Source organism: Typopeltis vanoorti, chromosome 6 (genome assembly GCF_054136105.1).
Source record: "Typopeltis vanoorti isolate ZY-2024b chromosome 6, IOZ_Tvanoo_1.0, whole genome shotgun sequence".
NCBI classification, from domain to species: domain Eukaryota; kingdom Metazoa; phylum Arthropoda; class Arachnida; order Uropygi; family Thelyphonidae; genus Typopeltis; species Typopeltis vanoorti.
Genome location: NC_143554.1, coordinates 72,199,610 through 72,217,078, shown reverse-complemented (window position 1 = coordinate 72,217,078; position 17,469 = coordinate 72,199,610). Strand labels below are relative to the sequence as shown.

The window sequence follows — 17,469 nt, the reverse complement described above, 5'->3', positions numbered from 1 at the left end:
CGCCCTTAATGTTTATCTCGGTGTAACAGGAGTCATCATGAATGTTGTCCAATGGCAGTTTATCCAGAACTTGTTTTTTAATTTGTTAAACATAGGCATACATACATACTTTTTCAATTGAGATACTGATATGCTTTTCCGTGCTCATTGTTGGTAATTTCCTTAAAAATGAAAAAATGAATAAATAAAAAATAAAAATAAACAAATATGACAAAACCAAAAATAATTTGTAATCTGAGAGTAATTCAAGCCAATTACATTTTAATATTTATCGAATACTTTACTTGTGTTTGCCATATCAGAGAAACTGAACAATAAATACTCAATCAATAATTTCCTTCCAAGATCACCAAGAAATCATTGGTTAGTGGAATGTATTGATTGATTATATATATGGTTAGTTTATCAAATAGTTCATCCTCTGTGGCATAAATGTGCCCCATGTGAATGGATGCAACAGGCTACTTCTCTATATCTCTGCAATGGAGAATGCAAATAGTTAAATATCAATGTCTCAATGAAGGTATTATAATATGTACATTATGAAACAACTCGTACGACTATAAACCACAAGGAAATTTTGGCAATGCGCAAGAGAAGGAACTGAACTGAACTTTCGCTCATTTTGATGAATTTTGGGGACCCTGAAGCTCAAACCTCATTAGCTTCATAGTAGATACTTCTCTGCCTCCTTAACTTCCTGAATTTCATATTATTATTATTATTATTATTATTATTAACAAGTATCGTTATTAATCTGTGAAGTTAAATTTCTGCGTTGATGTTCGTTTTGGTGTAATCTATTTAAACAGAAAATATTTTTAAAAACTCCTAAGAACTAGGAGGGCAAAAAAAAAAGACTTTTTTATTCCGCCTACCGCAGGAAAAAAATATCCTCAATCATATTGTTATTACGATAATCATGGGAGGAAAAAATAATCAATAACTGAAAGAATCAAGGCAAACAGATTTTCTACGGCTAATGAAACAGCTGGTATCGAAACAGATGAAGTCTTGCACAAAAACGAACTTTTTCATTGGCATTGTCACCTATATAGCTTGAATAGGAATAGGAAACAAGTGCCAGTTCTGGAACACAAGATTTTAGCAATAGGATACCGTCAGGACTAGATGCCTTGTTTTGTGTCCAAGGTATTCAGGATTGATTCATCTGGTTTGTTTCTGCTAAAGGACTAGGAGTGGAATAGAATGGGTAGTTCTTGTAAAGTGGAAGAACTTACCTTGATAATCATCGCTCTTCCTTTCACTTCCTGTCTTGATTTTCCTGTCTTGATAATCAAGACAGGAAGTGAAGGAAAGAGCGATGTAAGTAGATCAGCCTTGTCTTTGAGTGATGTTACTATAGCACCATCTGGATGTGAGAGCAGGGGAATATGGATGGGAAAAAAATGCACCCAGTAGCATAGGCAAAGGACTAAAAAGCTCGACTGCTATTTGGATGGATGCAACTTGAAGTCATTTGTACCTTTCAGAATATGATTTGGATTTGTTGATGTTTATTTTATTTTTATTTTTTTACAGTTGTTGCGAGCAACAATGCGCACTTAGTGTGATACTATGTTTTTTTTTTCTTAGATACCTTCGCACGCTTATTAGAGAACCAAGCCTTGGATAATTGAGGACTTTTGGATGGAATAAGACCTTCTCTCCTGCGAGGATTACTCTTGTTATTTATTTGGGTTGAGCAGGTGTTTGTATCAGGAGAATACAAGTGATAGCATGACTAAAAAGGAGAAGTCACTGAGCTCATCCCATTTGGCACCTTTGTAATGCCAAGGAAAACAAGTCTAAATATGGTGCTAGTTCTTCCACGAAGGAAACGTGGATAAGGTTGCGACCTATTTAATCAAGAGGGGAAACTGACATAGGTAGTTATACAGATCAGAGTGATTATTAAATTTGAGGACATCGTTTGGTAGGGAAATTTTGAGCCAAAGTAAATCAAACAGGTTTGCGATTCGCGGTTTTGCATTCTCTGACATGGGACGTCAATTCTAATGAAAGCCGGAAGACATGCAGAAATCACTTGTACAAGGTGTTGATGCGAACAGTAGTTGAGGTTGCCAACTGAAGTTCCGTCAGGAATAATAAGTCTAGTCTAGATGACTGTAAATGGTGATGGTGTATCGAAAATATTCTTGTTAATGCCGTGAATGTTGGTAAAGTGGATATGGAAACCTTTTTGTAATAATTATTGATGTCGTGATTTATTATTATTATTACTATTATTATTATTTTGACTGGATTTTTGTTGGTTTTATCTTTCTTCGAAACATTGTTTTGTGGGCGATTCATTTCATCTACAGTAAAACTTTATTTCGTTAAGTTGTCTTCATTGTATGGGAGAAGATAAGATAAATAAAGAATAGGAGCATGAAATAAAAGGAGAAAGATTGTAAACATACCACCTAGTACGGAAGAGTCTTGTGTCCACCCATGGACTCGAGTTAACTCTGTATAACATCATTCTTGGACTTCCTCCAGGCAAGAACTGACAAAGTAAGTGGCGGTAGGATTTATCACTAGTTGATGGGGAAGCTTCCGAATTCGTTACTATTAGGTTAGGTCTCGTGCACCATTAGCGGCTGGTCTGCGAAGCTGTTTTCGTGCTGCACCCTCGGAATGCGGAGAATGTAAGTCCTAGTGTTGGCATATCCTTGAAGAGATACATGCCAACTCCAGTAGGAGGAAATGTCAGCTTCACTTTTGATTAGCAGATGCCTTTCGTCGTTAATGATATCCCCCCCCCCCTCTTCTCATATGCGCTGTAGTTGACGTCCACGGGTGGACGTCAATACATTCCGCTAATACGCCATAGTCCCATTTGCGGAAACAGCTCCCCCCTCCCCCGACACCATGGGAACATAGGGTTTACACGACTGCTCGACTGTGAGTTTTATATTGCGCATCGCCACCAAGTTGACTTGAGTAGTGTGGCAATAATTAAGGATAAGATATTTGGGGTTGTACTAATATTTTTCAGGAATTGCAGTTTGGACATTGAAGAATTTTTTGTGCTTTCTGACTATAAAACATTCTTGACAGCCCAACTTGTTCAATCCTTGGTCTTTGCATATGTTTTAAATTATGTATGCTGTTTTTATAGGCTTTGTGTTGTAGTTTATTGGAGAGTCAGGCTATCTTCCATCTCTTGCCATTTGTTACATAGAATTATCCCACCTGTTGTGGTTTGGGATGATGGTATATCAAAATTCTTATTGATCTTACATATGAACATTTCCATGCATTTAATGTTACATATAATATTCTAATCTGTTGTCATTTATGGTAGTTGCTTATTGTATGGTACGTTTGGTTATTTCCTCTTTTAGTTCTCTTCTGAAAGATGGAACTGCTTGTCAAACAATTCAGTTATTAATCATAATTAGGGTTGTGTAGTTTTTTTATTTTTATGTAGTATCATCAGAAATATAGTTTAAGCACATGAATTTGAAATAGTAACTGTCTTCACTGTTGTAATTAAATGAGGAAAATGCCATGAACTCAGAATTAACCTGTTAATACTACTTTTGTGATTATCCAGTTGGTTTCACATTAGAGGTTTTTGTTTTTACTGTAAATGTACAGGCTATTTCAGTGATATTGCATCTATTAAGGCTTTGTCAAGATTACACTTGAATTTTTTCCTTCACCACTGGATTTTTTTTTTTAATGGTTTCTTGTGGAGAATACTCAAATGTGTAAACTGGATATTTTTATTACTTTACTAAGGTGATGTTTTCAAACTATATACTATGTTCTTGGTGCTCAGATGCCAGGCAAGTTTTAATACACCATTTTTTCCTCCCTCTTATACATTGTGTAAATAAAAGATTTTCACTATCAAAAAAAAAAAAAAAAAAAAAAAAAAAAAAAAAAGTTGACTTGAGTAGTCCATGTGGAGGCGGCGATACAGCAGATGCACTGGGAACACAGTTCTCGTCTCATTTTTCAATATTTTTAAATTAAAAATATACACAATTAAGATAACAAATCTGTTGGAACTGAAATAAAATTAACAAACTTCGATGCAGCAAAATATTATGTGCATAAATTACCCAGGAATAATATACAGTATATTATTATTCTGTATATTATTCATGGGGATAATATACAGTATAATAATATACAGTATGTGTGTAATGCTGTGCTCAGCGTAAATCCCTGCATACTCCAAGCTTGCAGGTTTTCATATCAAGCTGGTGAATGATCAACTGAATGAATATATAGAGTGCGCCAACTGAATGTCAGGCTACTCAAGCAGCCATGACACATATGAAATATATTCTGAAATCCGGTGCAGTGACGGAGGTCTATCAACTACAAGTGTAACTTCATATGCGTAACTTCATATCAGCACCAACCACTGATTTCTGAATTTCCTCTGGTCGCAGATTACTGATCATACACTATAAATCATCGGAGTCCCTGATCAGATCGTTTTGTCTGTCGTCGGTAATTTTCAGCTTCATGTTGGGAAAAATATTATTGCACTGCATTTTTACATTAATTCTGTACAGTACATCATCACATGGCGTACTTTTTTATTTTATATTATTAAATTATTAATATTTTATTTCGCTGTGCTATAACTGAATTGCTTCAATTTGCGTAAAAAAGCTTAGTATTCATAATTTCTTCTACAAGCATAAAAATTCGCTTTTCCTGCATTTCAAAGCGTCTTTTTTTTTTTTTTAATCGTAAGTAACTTCAAAATTAACTGTAAATCAACGTTTCCGCCATTATTCTGAATTGCAGTTAACACCAAGTCACTGAGTTTCCTTGATCCGTGAGAGAGAGACCTGACAAGTTCTATCTCTAAATTTAAACTTGTCTAGTTCTATCTCTAAATTAAAAAAAAAGAAAAAAAAAATATATCCTATTTCCTACTAGCCTAAGTGTTGGATGAGTAGCTGTATCCTGATAGTATGATACAGTTACACTCATCTGACAATTAAATGTCCTGTTTCACTACCTGATGACATAATCACTGTGATTATTTCACCACTTTCTAAGATGAGGATACTCATTTATCGTCATTTCATTTTTTTAATAATTTTTGCTGAATATCGTTTGCATATAATCTCATTTTTTTAAGTAACCTGCGTAATCCTAAAAAAAAAAAAAAGTGTAATGTGTGTGGCGACATCTGTTGGCAATCTGACTACTTACAACGCATGTTATTTCATAGTAAAGAAACTTAAGGAGGCGTATGTTATTCTCGTTGTAATATCTAATATACCGCACTATTTCACAGTGAAGAGGTTTTAGGTTTGATCATGAACAATTGGCTTGTCTAAATATTTTGACTATGGTCAAATATATAAGCCAAAAAAAATCATTTTATATTCTTTCATTTGCAATATACAGTAGATTTAGCGTACTATGATGTGGCTAGATCTCCTCTTTTGGAGCCCTGTGAATTTATTTAAAATGAAAGTTAATAAAATATCAATGGACCGGGAGCCAAATTTATTTTCCGCCAGCTTATTTATTGAAGACTGAAGTTAGTACAACGGTCGATTTAGTTTTTTTTTTTAATTTAAATTTTTATTTTTTTAAGGATTACAGAAGGGAGCATTTCGAAATTACATTTATTTAATTTTTAAAAAATCTGATTTTGTAATTAAAATTTACTGCAATATTTCAAAATTGACGTATTTAGTTTTATAATTTCAAATAATATGTAGATAGTTGTAGTTTTTTGCTATTCCTAGATATCACAATGCCTTTTAGTTCTAATATTTGGACTGTTCTCCTTCTTTGTCTCATCCACGAATCCTTCATAGTACTGAGTACACCCAGTAATGACCAAAATATCTGCGAAGGTTTAAAATTCGGGAATTGTTCTAGGAGCAAGTCACAATAAAATACTTCATATATGACTCAGCATAACTTATTAAAATATATTTTTATAAATATATTTTCATATAAAAGTATTTATTTATATAGGGAAACTATATGCTGTACATATTATATAATATTTTGTTTAATTTCCTGGTACAAATAAAATGGAAATGAACTTCTTACTCAGCAAACTGCGAGTAAGAATTACTCGCAGTTTGCTGAGTAAGAAGAGTAATTCATGTCACTAAAGGAAGTCGCACTTGAACGTTGACATAATTCGGTGCGTTTCACAGAATATATACAGGATGGTTCAAAATTCCACGTACAAACTTTGAGGGAGGTAGAGAACATCAAAATCAACCATATTCACATAGGAAAGCATGACCGGAAACGCCACCGGAAGGTACTAACAGACACACAAAGATACAGAAATAACACATGGCAGTAAGCAGTGTAAAAAACTTTATTAGGCGTACCTGAACAGTTCAATAGTAGTTGGATACATAATATGGTAATATTATGTATCCAACTATTGGATACATGTCTGCCATCTCAGCGTTCGTAAAACGACGCATGTTCTTCGTACGACATCGAAAGTAAGGCTCTAAATAGAAGGTACGCCAACTTTCCGCCATATTGGCACCAGCGGGGAACCTCGTTCGAGCTCTTGATTTTTTCGACTTTATAGCGAAATGGGAGGTTGTTCTGCTTCAAATTGTACAAACTGGCATTCTAAAGGATTCAGTCTTTATCGATGAAAATTAAGCCAGCAATATGGAATTATTAATACTGTTAAATAAAAAATAACTTAAATTTTGCCAAGAATTGTTTAACACGTTCGCTGCCAACTGTCGATTACCGGCGGCTACGGGATTACTCGTACAGACCTTGAAGTAAAAGTGTTTGGCGTGCGGTAACAAACTATGCCTGAGGAGCGTGGCAGCGAACGTGTTAAATAACGGTTTACATTCTCATAAATTATTCGTATTTTTCATATATACAGTATTTTCTTTACGAATTCAACGAAAAATGAATGCTTGTGAACGTTATACAGTTACTTGTTTTTACTGATAAATGATACGAGCTTTAATATACAAAATTAGAAGAAGAATGGCGCGTGTAGGCATATCTTCTATTTAGAAGGTATGCCTACACAAGCTTCGACTACAGCCTTAGTCGAAAGCTTGAATGAGGGAGTCCAAATTGCTCAACTGGAGCGCTGGCGAACAGCGCCACCTATCACTTTCGGGTGGCGTTTCCGGTCATGCTTTCCTATGTGAATATGGTTGATTTGATGTTTTCTACCTCCCCTCGAAGTTTGTACATGGAATTTTGAACCACCCTGTATAAGCATTGTATGATTTTTTTTAAAAAATCTAACTCTTAGATTGGGTTAACTTAAATAATCTGGAAATCATACTGTCTAAAGAACAGACATGAAACTTTTTAAACCACTTTAGGCTTCCAGTAAGCAATGTAGTGTCTCACACCCGAGTGAAGAAATTCATCTGCATATTACCTAAAAACCTAAAACAGGCTATAGGTTGCCAAACGTATAACACGTTTTAGGATTTTAGATGGTAGATAAAATTTCGTCACTCGGGTGAAGAAGTGTGTTTTATAGGTTTTACTATGTATAGCATGTCACCAGCATGGATACAAGAAGATAGGAGTAATCTGTTTACATTTTCTTCAACAGCTGGAAGCTGAAATTTTTTTGGGGAAAACAATGTGTGAAAGGCTGTTTCAAAGAACATATGGAAATGCAAAGAACAATTAATGAAATCAAAAAAGGAGGAGTTCGTCTGGCAGATTTGAGGCTGGACTTCAAACTCGTATGGACGTTGATCAGCAAATTCTTGTGTTTCTTACACACTTAGACCAAAGTGGGAGAATTATGGAAAATTCAGGCGGAAAATTGATCCGAAGATATCTTTAACCGAGGTATAAAGCATAAACATAATGTTTATGAGGAAGTACTCGTAATTGGAATAAATCTGTGAGAGAGGGATTGTCGATGAGTTGGATTACCATCTTACTAGCATCAATTTTCTTTTGGAGTCTAAAGAGAACTGCGGGTGTTATGTATTTGTGCCAGATAACTACGGCCTAAGAAGGGAAATCTGATGTTATCAAGTGCTATCAAAGGTAAGGATAAGTAAAAATGAGACTTTTTTCCCCCTTTTTTAAGAAATAAGACTTGACTGTGTAATTAAAATAAAAAGCCAAAAGGCTAGTTTTCTGGCTATTGAATAGATATTAAATGGATAAGAATCCATTTAATATCTATTGCTCCTCCTTTGCTTCGAATTGCCTTCGCCGATAGTTTTTCGGCATTAAAACTCATAGATCGTAGTTTCACTTACTGGCTGTATAACAATATAGGATTCTTATCCATTTAATAAGACTTGACTGTGTTTTAGTAGCATTGAAGCTCAAAGGGTTTACATCGTCCGACATTTAAGGCATTGATTATGGAAGATCTTGAAGCTCGGTGTTGCTGGATTATGACTGAAACAGCTAAGGCCATTGCTAAACTCGAAAAATAGACCACATGATGGAAATTTGCTGAGAAGACCTCTGCGCCGAATCCAATTAATAATCTAGAAATGTCAAGAGCGACTACGTGAGTTCCTTAAAACTTTTCTGTTACTTCTGTTGAAAAGACGATAAGTAGGTGATCTGGTGTGGATGGAGAGCAGTAGAGGTCACCGATTAGTTAGTGAGCCTACAAGTGGGATAGGAGGTGATGACTGTTAATCGTTTTCATGATTTTCGAAAGGTATCTGAGTGTAATTAAGCATTCTTTTATGAAAAAAAAAACCGTGTAAAAATGTTGTATCGGCCTCTATAGCTCACATACATAATAAAAGTTGTTGCGTACTTTCTACAAACGCTACAGGTTCGTATCCAGCACAAAATATGGATGTTCGTAAAGACTCACCCAAGACAAGGTTGTATAGCTACGATGTCTTTTTAAAAAAATCCAGCTAACGCAATTGTTCAAATCTCAGTTCTTTTTTTTTTTTTAAATATGTAGTTACAAATATATATTTTCTCTCTCTTCAAAGTCTAGGCATATGTTTCTAGATAATCATCACACATATTTCCTTAAGAAAGTTTTTTTTTATAGATCAATATCTTTGTTGAAATGTTTTGAAAGTATGAAAGATTATTAAAGATCTTCATGAGCTGGAATCAAATATTAATTGTAGGTTCCATATTTCAAGTTTTAATAGAGAGACAAAAATAGTTTCAATGAATCTCGTTTTTCAGCTATAGGCAGTCTTACCTTTCAGTGTCGCTTAATTAGATTCTTCCGGTCACCTCTTCCATTTCAAAAGTAGCCGTAGTGTAAAGAGAGCATAATATGAAACTTAATGGTCGTGTTGAAACATTTTTAATAAGTAAAAAAATAAATGAAACATATAAATAAATAAATAATGCAAAGAAAGTTCGAAAGTTGAGTATTACAGTATGATATATTAATTAACTTGGTTAATAATTCCGTAGATTTAGTACAGCGGTTAAAATAATCTAATAAACATTTCTAAAAATATAATTTACGGCGTATTTTTCATTTAGTATTTGACAAAAACGGCTGTGTAACAAAAAAATAAGAATAAAGAATTTTGAAAAAAAATTTCACAGGTTCCACCGAGATTTGAACTCGGATCGCTGGATTCAAAGTCCAGAGTGCTAACCATTACACCATGGAACCCCACGTGGCGAGTCACCTTTTATATCCTCCTAACTAATTATGTAAGCTAATATAAGGATATTATCGTCATGTTTTTTTAAATATTTTTTATATAAATGACAAATTCATATTTTATAAAACTGTTCTTGATCATAACATTTTTATAGCATAGAGTAAAATATAAGTAATTATGGTTTATACTTTTTGTCTATTTCTTTTTTTGATTACTTATTGCCCTTTCATTTAACATGAAAAATATTGATTCATATGTACAGCTATTACAATGGAAACAGAAGATATGATTGTGCGAATATATGTTTTGTTATAATCACAAGGAGAATTTCACCATGACAGTATAGTCAAATTTAACACTATAATAGTCATAAACCGTACAACTTGAAAGTCTATTAGCCTCTTTGTTAAGCTTAAACAACTAATTTTCAACCATTGCCAAAATCTGCAACACCTGCGGATTGCATAACCCCTTCTTTTTACAACAGGTTGTCAGAGCATTCTCTACATTAGCTTTTTAGCGGAGTTATGCTAACATTATCTCACTAGGCAGGGCGGCACGTCAGATTACATAAATCAACCGTGAAATGACGTCACTGCATGCTACACTTGCAATTCTAAAGAAGTGGTTCTACGAGTACGGCTATAGCTTAGTGTAATTCTCTATATTGACTGGTGCAGGGGTGAGAGGTTGAAACGGAAATGAGATCGGAGGGATGGATGGAGGCGAAATTATATATTGCAGGAACTCTGCTCTAACTGGGTGGAATGTAATAAAATTTTGGATTGATGATGTGCAGAATATGTCTGTATTTTGGTTTCATCAGATCATTTAGATTCGCAGAATTTTCAGAGCGATTCAAACTGATAACAATAGTTGAGCACTAACTGGCTGGATGAAATTTTATCGTATTGAATATTTAAAATCTCTATTAAAATTTATTCCGATCGTATCACCACCATGTGGTATATATGTACGTGGATCCTGCGAAGTATACCGGAAGTAGTGTTGCTACCAGTAGGTTCTTCCAAACAGAACATATCAGAGAGCAGGGATCAAACGGAGCTTTTAATGAAAGAATAAGTAAGCTGCTAAGATTACGCTTGCTAATGATTCAAGGTAATTTTTATTAATGTACACGCATCAACAGAAGCTGCAGAAGAGGAAATAAAAGATGATGGAAGTAATCCCCCCCCCCAAAAAAATACCGCAATAGAACATAATTATCCTGTTAGAAGATTTCAGTGCAAAAATTGGAAAAGAAGAAATATATCCGGCCTAGTTGTCCGCGTGGTTAGCGTATCCGCACTCTAGCCAAAAGGCTGCCGGTTCGAATCCCGCCGTGGGCATGGATGTTTGTGATCGTCCGTGAAAATATTAGTGGTGGTGGTGGTGGGCTGTAGATGGCGTTGGTGTAGTTACGGTTTGTTGTAGTTGGCGAGTGGAGACAGAGAGTTGTAGGTGCCCTCCCTCGATGAGTCTTTGGACTCCCTGGAGGTGTCATGTAATAATAATAATTGAACTAATTATTGGAAGCCGATTTTCTTTATTTTTTCCGCTCGCTACATACGGTCCTACTAAAACAAAATGGAAATTTACTCGAAAATTTTCAATAGATCCTAAATATGAAATCCCATTCAACCGATACAGAATTACTGTTATCATTTCAGATTGATCTGCCAAATTTTTCCAGTAAAAATAAAAATATATTCTAGTCTATAACTTAAGTGCCAAATTTTATTAAATTCCATCTGGCCAGATTTAAGTCAATTGCAGTGTGTAACTTCCATATGGTTTTGTCCCTTTGTGTTCCAAAAATGGTGTCTAACTGTAAGAATGGCTGGAATGCCTCATCAAAATATTGTAATCATTCCACATGCTAAATTCCAATTTTTTTTAAAATCCTAATATTATATATTTACGACGGTAACACGTACTGAAAATTAGAATTTATTAAAACTCCAGTATATTTCGGTCTGCTGTTCCATGGAGAGAAGAGAAGAGAAGATCCGATAACTACATTCAAAGCATTCTAATAGTGTATTTTTCTGATAACTCAGCTGTTACTGAGACATGAGCTAGTTAGCGCGTATTACGCGACTCGTATCTTATGATTCATGTTTTGAATGTAGTTAACAGATCTTTTCTTTTCTCCCTGACGACGTCCATGTAATATAGGACGAAATATATTGAAGGTTTATTAAATTCTAATATCAGATATTTAGGACAGTTAACACATGTATATAAAATAGTTCATATCTAGTACACATGCGCGTTTAAAACAGGGGTCGGCAAACTTTTTAGACTATTGATCCCCCCCCCTTATCAATAATAAATTTTATCAATAAATGTTATCAATAATAAATTTCTCAATTTAAAAATAATAATTCCTTCACCCTTTTACCTCATTACTGCTTCTCAATAAGAAATATTTAAAGAAAATACTTAAAGAAATTTATAAAGAACGTTGAAACTTAAACTCCCTTTTGACCCCTAGACATTTATCGATCTCCTTGGATAACCACATCGCCCCCCAAGGGTCGATATCGACCACTTTGCCGACCCCTAGTTTAAAATATCTAATAACTACCCCCCCCCCCCCCTGTGAGAGTCCTGGAAAAATTTCCAAATCGGCGGATTCTAGAGGCCAAACGTAGAATATTGCAAGTCTCCAATAAACAGGATAGTGCTCTCACCAAGTAAAGAACTTCATCTGATTGGTCAGGCTGGCATTCGAACCCATAACGGTTGATTGGAGAGCAGAGATGATATCAGCTGCCAGTGACACCTATAAAACAGGTCAAAGTTTTATAAAACGTACTCTAATTTTGACACTCAAATTATATGTAAATTTCACTCTCTCTCTCTCTCTCTCTCTCACACACACACACAACGGAAATATCAATTGATTGTTGGTATTTTCATTATAAACGATACTGTACTGAACGGTGATGATCAGCCTATTTTTCCACCCACTACAGAGTAAAGGCCTCTTCTATTGAGGGAGGGTTGGGTCTACTTTTCCCATGGTGACCCAATCCATCTTAGGAGAGTGTTTATTCACTTGTATGAATGAATGTATAAAGGTGGAAGACAATCACAAACATCCATTCCTATGCGGGATTCGAACTCGCAGCCTCTTGCCAGGAGAGCGGATACGCTAACCGTACAGTACAGTATCGTTTATATTGAAAATACCAACAATCAGTTGATATTTCCGTTGTGTGTGTGTGTGATAGAGAGAGAAATTTACATATAATCTGGGCGTAAATATTTATACGAGCACAGTTGGTGCGATTCGAATTTGGCTATATATTATAGGCTTATGTGCAGTGATTTTCAATATCAGGCTTAAAAGTCATTTATGAACATTTTTTATATCTTTCATTTCAAGATTCATTAATGAGTTCTTTTTTGAAAATAGTATTTTTATAATAATAATAAAAATAATGATTCATCTATCTGGATGGAATTTTAATGAAAGTTGGTATTTAGGATCTCTATTAAAATGTAATAAGTCATCACCTAATTTTACCATTTTAGTGGTAAAATTAGGCGAAACAAAAATTTGTCTACGTTATATAGCCAAAAAACTGCCGCAGGAATAATAATGAATAAATGCAAAGAAAACCTCTTAAGTCTGTAATAAAAAAAATTTCATTCTCTTATCAAAAAAAACTCCCTTCTCATTGTGTTGGTAAAAGCAACTGCTTGGTTACTACAAAAACTTAAGTTTGAATCTTAGTATTACGGAATCGATGTTTGTAAAGGCCTTTTCTAATAGTATACCCCCCCCCCCCTTTGAATTTATAAAAATACTTGTATTAAAATAAAGCAGAACTAGGCATGCGTGTAACGAAACCATTGCTCCAGAAAATAACTTTTCTCCCCACAATCATTTATTCATTTACTGGAGTTGGATGAAGTTCTTCATGTGTGTGTGGCTTAGTAAAGAATCCATTACCGTATATTTCATGCCCTTTCCAATTTCGACTCACAGATCATTTGCAGAAAAGAAAAAACGGCAAACTTTCAAATTCTAGTTTCACTTTACAAATATACATGGTCTAAGTTCCGCCCTCAATGATATTCATTTCATCTCTGATCTACAAAATCACGACTACTTTTCCCGGAGGGAAAAAACTTTTAGCTTCGTCAAGAACTATTCACCTCAGTTTTTCTAGTTATACACTTTTGACTCATTTTGTCTATGTGCGCGCTCTTATATATATATATATACCATGTCAGAGAGAGAGAGAGAGAAAGAGAGAGAGAGAGTTTCCAACTTAGAATCTCGTCTTTTTTTGGCTAAAATTTTACCTGCTAACTCACCATTCTTCAGAACATCCTCAATCCCTTCTTCACTAGTGAACCTTCCAAGTATACTGTGGATGTTTGTCTTTTAAGCAGTTCAGACTACAATGTAGTGTAAATTTTCTTCCATGTAGCAGCATTTTAAGAATATTATGTGGGACGATCCTCTTGTCGTCTCTGTCTCACTTCTTTGGTTGAATTATTGTTTCCGGTCAAATATTGCAATGGCAATAATTCTTATTGTTATATTAACATTTATTCCCAGTTCCATCTTTAAATTCTCGTCTCTTATCTAACCATTGGTTCTTCAGAAAAGTATGCCAAGGCTGTACAAGAGAAGAACCTAGGCATGTAGCAATCGGTTTCATCAAAAGATCCGTCTTCTTGTTTATACCAAAGCCCAAAATTGCTGAAAGCCAAAGCTATCAACAGGTTGAAAAAACTGATTGTGAAAGGAATAAAAGCAGGAAACGTGAATCATGTCCAAATGAGAGTCATGCTGCCCTTCTAGTCTCACGCCAAAGCTGTTGGTCGCAACTTTTGTCAGCTTCCTGACTTTTTATTTTTCCTCAAATACATAAATCTTGATAAACGTCCTCCCTCCTCCTCTTTCTATCGCTCCAAACACTGTAGTTTTCGCCAGAAAGATATTTGAAGAATCTTGCCCAAATTGGATTCCAAAAAAAGTCTCCTGGTCCCAATGTTTCTTCTGCGATTGTTCTAAGGGCTTTTTCTCCGAAATTAACTCTTGTACCGTGTTGTCTTTTTATTCTTTCCTGTTATACTGGCATCTCTCCTGTATCTTGGAAATTCACGGATTCAACTCATTCCTGAAAAGGACAAACATTCTTTTTTTTTTTAATACTCAATTTCGCTTACTTAAGTTCTTTCTGCTAACCCTGATCTTCTCAACTGATAAACGACTACTAGCATGAATTCCGCCGCTATTGATCAATAGGAAATTATCTTACTTGTATCATTGAAATCTTCTTATATCACCTATTTTTGTACAAATAATTAAAGTTTCGAGAATCTCAAGTGGTTTCTCTGAATATCTGTAATATGTTTTGATTGGGTTAGGCATAAAGATCAATTAAGTGAGCTTCCATTATATGATCTGCAACTGGATTACCAGCTTTCTTTCTCAGTGTAGATTACCTGTGATGATGGATTGATCTTTATCCTCAAACTTTGCAACTAATACCTCGATCTTCCAGCAAAGCGATTTCAGATGTGTTTCTTTTATAACTGCCTAGACTAACTACAGAACAATGCTTATCTCAACTGCTTGTAGAACCTTCAAGTTCATTCACGGCGCACCCTACTGCTACGAGTGCACGATTCACAGCTCACCTTGCCTCGTTATTTAATAGCCACACCTCGTATACATTTCAACTTACCTCATTTCAAACAGTATGTCTCGATAACTATACAATTAATGGCGACATTTGAATTAAAATATAACAGCATGAAAACGAAATAGAAAAAGGAACCACTTTTAAAAAGGTATTTAACTTTTCATTTCGATATTTATTTCTTCTAAGTTTATACTCTGTGAAGATTTCAATCAAGGGAATAGTCTCAAAAATTCGAAGCTTGGCGATCACAGGACTAAGTGTCGGATCAGATTATTGTGAACGGTAAGAACCAGCCTTTGTAGGTTAGTTGGTAGAGATAAAGCCCTTCGGTAAGAAAATACCTGGGTTTGATTCCATCCATGATGTGAACCTTTATCTGGTTTCTTTCAACTAAAGGTGAGTTAGCCAGTCTCATACGGAGTATGAGAGTCCCTCTACTATTCGGAAACGGATAAAAAAATGATATTTTATGTCTGTTTCTCTAGGAACATCAAGCTGTGTGCAGGAGAACAGACAAATCAAACAAGAGACAATCAAAAAGAAAAACATAAGTTCTAGTTTGGATTCTATAGATGATGCATAGGAAAGAATTCAAAACAGTTACAAATTACGATATACCTAAGTACACTATAATAGACTAATGTACTGTGAGTCTCTGTGTCAGCTGCTTCATTCGCATATGTGATATCGACTTATGTGTTAATATATAAGAATCAGTGTTGACGATTTCGAGAATATTAAAGCGGAGGCAATAGGGAACTATTTTTAGGCACAGGCTAGATAAAATCTGGCTTCTATGCTTGGATAGATGACAACTTTTGAAGGCAATAACAGGGTGGGTATTAACGGCGTAACATAAGCTTTTCAGCAAAACAGGAAGGGCCATCTGGCCGGGATAGTATTAGAATAGACGATCTTGATCGCTTTTCCAATGTTCTTCTGACAAGTGATGTGAGTAGTTGGTTCTGTTACCGTTCTAACGTGGAAAACGATGAACCTAGACAGAACTACTTGCAAGGAAGAGCTGTCTCCCCCTTGCCGCAGCTACATCGTCTGCCAGAGAAAAGTGTGAGAATTTACAAAACCCTCCACCTCTTCTAATACAGCAAAAGAATGAATGTTACACCCTTTCAGCAGCAATCATAATTCGCTCCTTCCGAGGAACATCTGGCGCACTGGAAAGGCTCCTCGCATTTCCACTGCACCAGTATTTTACATATTCCACAAAGAAGGTTCGACGGACACCTGTGTCAACATGGAATGGTGCACACTTTCCATAACCGATATATTAACTGTCTCATCACACTCAAACATGCGCTTTTGTCAGTTTGGGCTGGAAGTAAGAGCCTTTATGCTCTGAAGGGTTTTGCCTTGAGAGTGTTGTTGAGTATCCGGGGGGTTTGGGTCCGTTGGGACTCTATCGAGGTTGCCCCAGCGGATGCTTTTCCCTGGAATGTGAGCGGTTCTGATCAGTGGTAAGGAGAACCTGTCAGTGAGCAGAGCTGCCACTCAGCTACATGGTCGCTCATTGTTGGGCGATTTGAGGGATCGCTCGAGTTTTTGGGGACCCTCCCCTGCTCGTAAACAGGGAAGACATAAGACACTTACATGAGACATTAACTGAAATAGTAAAAAGGGGGGGGGGATTACCATACTACATTTTTTTTAACATGACTGGCAATCCCCCTTTTCACGTTGCCACTCTGAATATCAACGGTTTGCGATCTATCTACGCACAGCGCGCTGTTTGAAGACTGTTTTTACTTCATCAGGTTGATTTGCTATTTCTGCAGGAGACACATTTTTATTAGTTCCAGGACGTTGAAAACTTTACCAGAAACTTCCCCTTACAAAGCTTCTGGTATTTTCGACAGGTTGTGCGATAGGGAGGGGGGAAATTCTTGTTTGTTAACCTATTCTAGGCCGGTGTTTGAATGTACAAAAGATGTTGCAGGACATCTAGTTTCTATATACTGGAAGTTGGGGGGGGGGGAGGAGAACCGTCCGCTTCCTCACTGTCTCCTACGGGGTCCAAATATCATCGCGTGGAGGGGGTAACTGAAATTGTATCGCAGACACATAATATGACAAGGTGGAGGCTAACTACAACTCTGGTACCAGTAGCTCGAAAACTGTAAATCTGCTGTGATAATGTTGACCTCATTGACATCTGGAGGGAGCACAATCCAGACAGATTCGGTATCACATGATCGCGA

The 17,469-nt window shown here is 35.7% G+C and overlaps 1 non-coding gene across 1 annotated transcript; it reads right to left on the bottom strand.

Annotated features, from left to right (window-relative positions):
* Positions 1–9,517: 9,517 nt before the first annotated feature.
* TRNAQ-UUG (transfer RNA glutamine (anticodon UUG)) lies at positions 9,518–9,589 on the bottom strand. The gene has a single exon. It is a non-coding gene; the product is annotated as a tRNA-Gln (tRNA).
* Between the last annotated feature and the right edge of the window lie 7,880 nt (positions 9,590–17,469).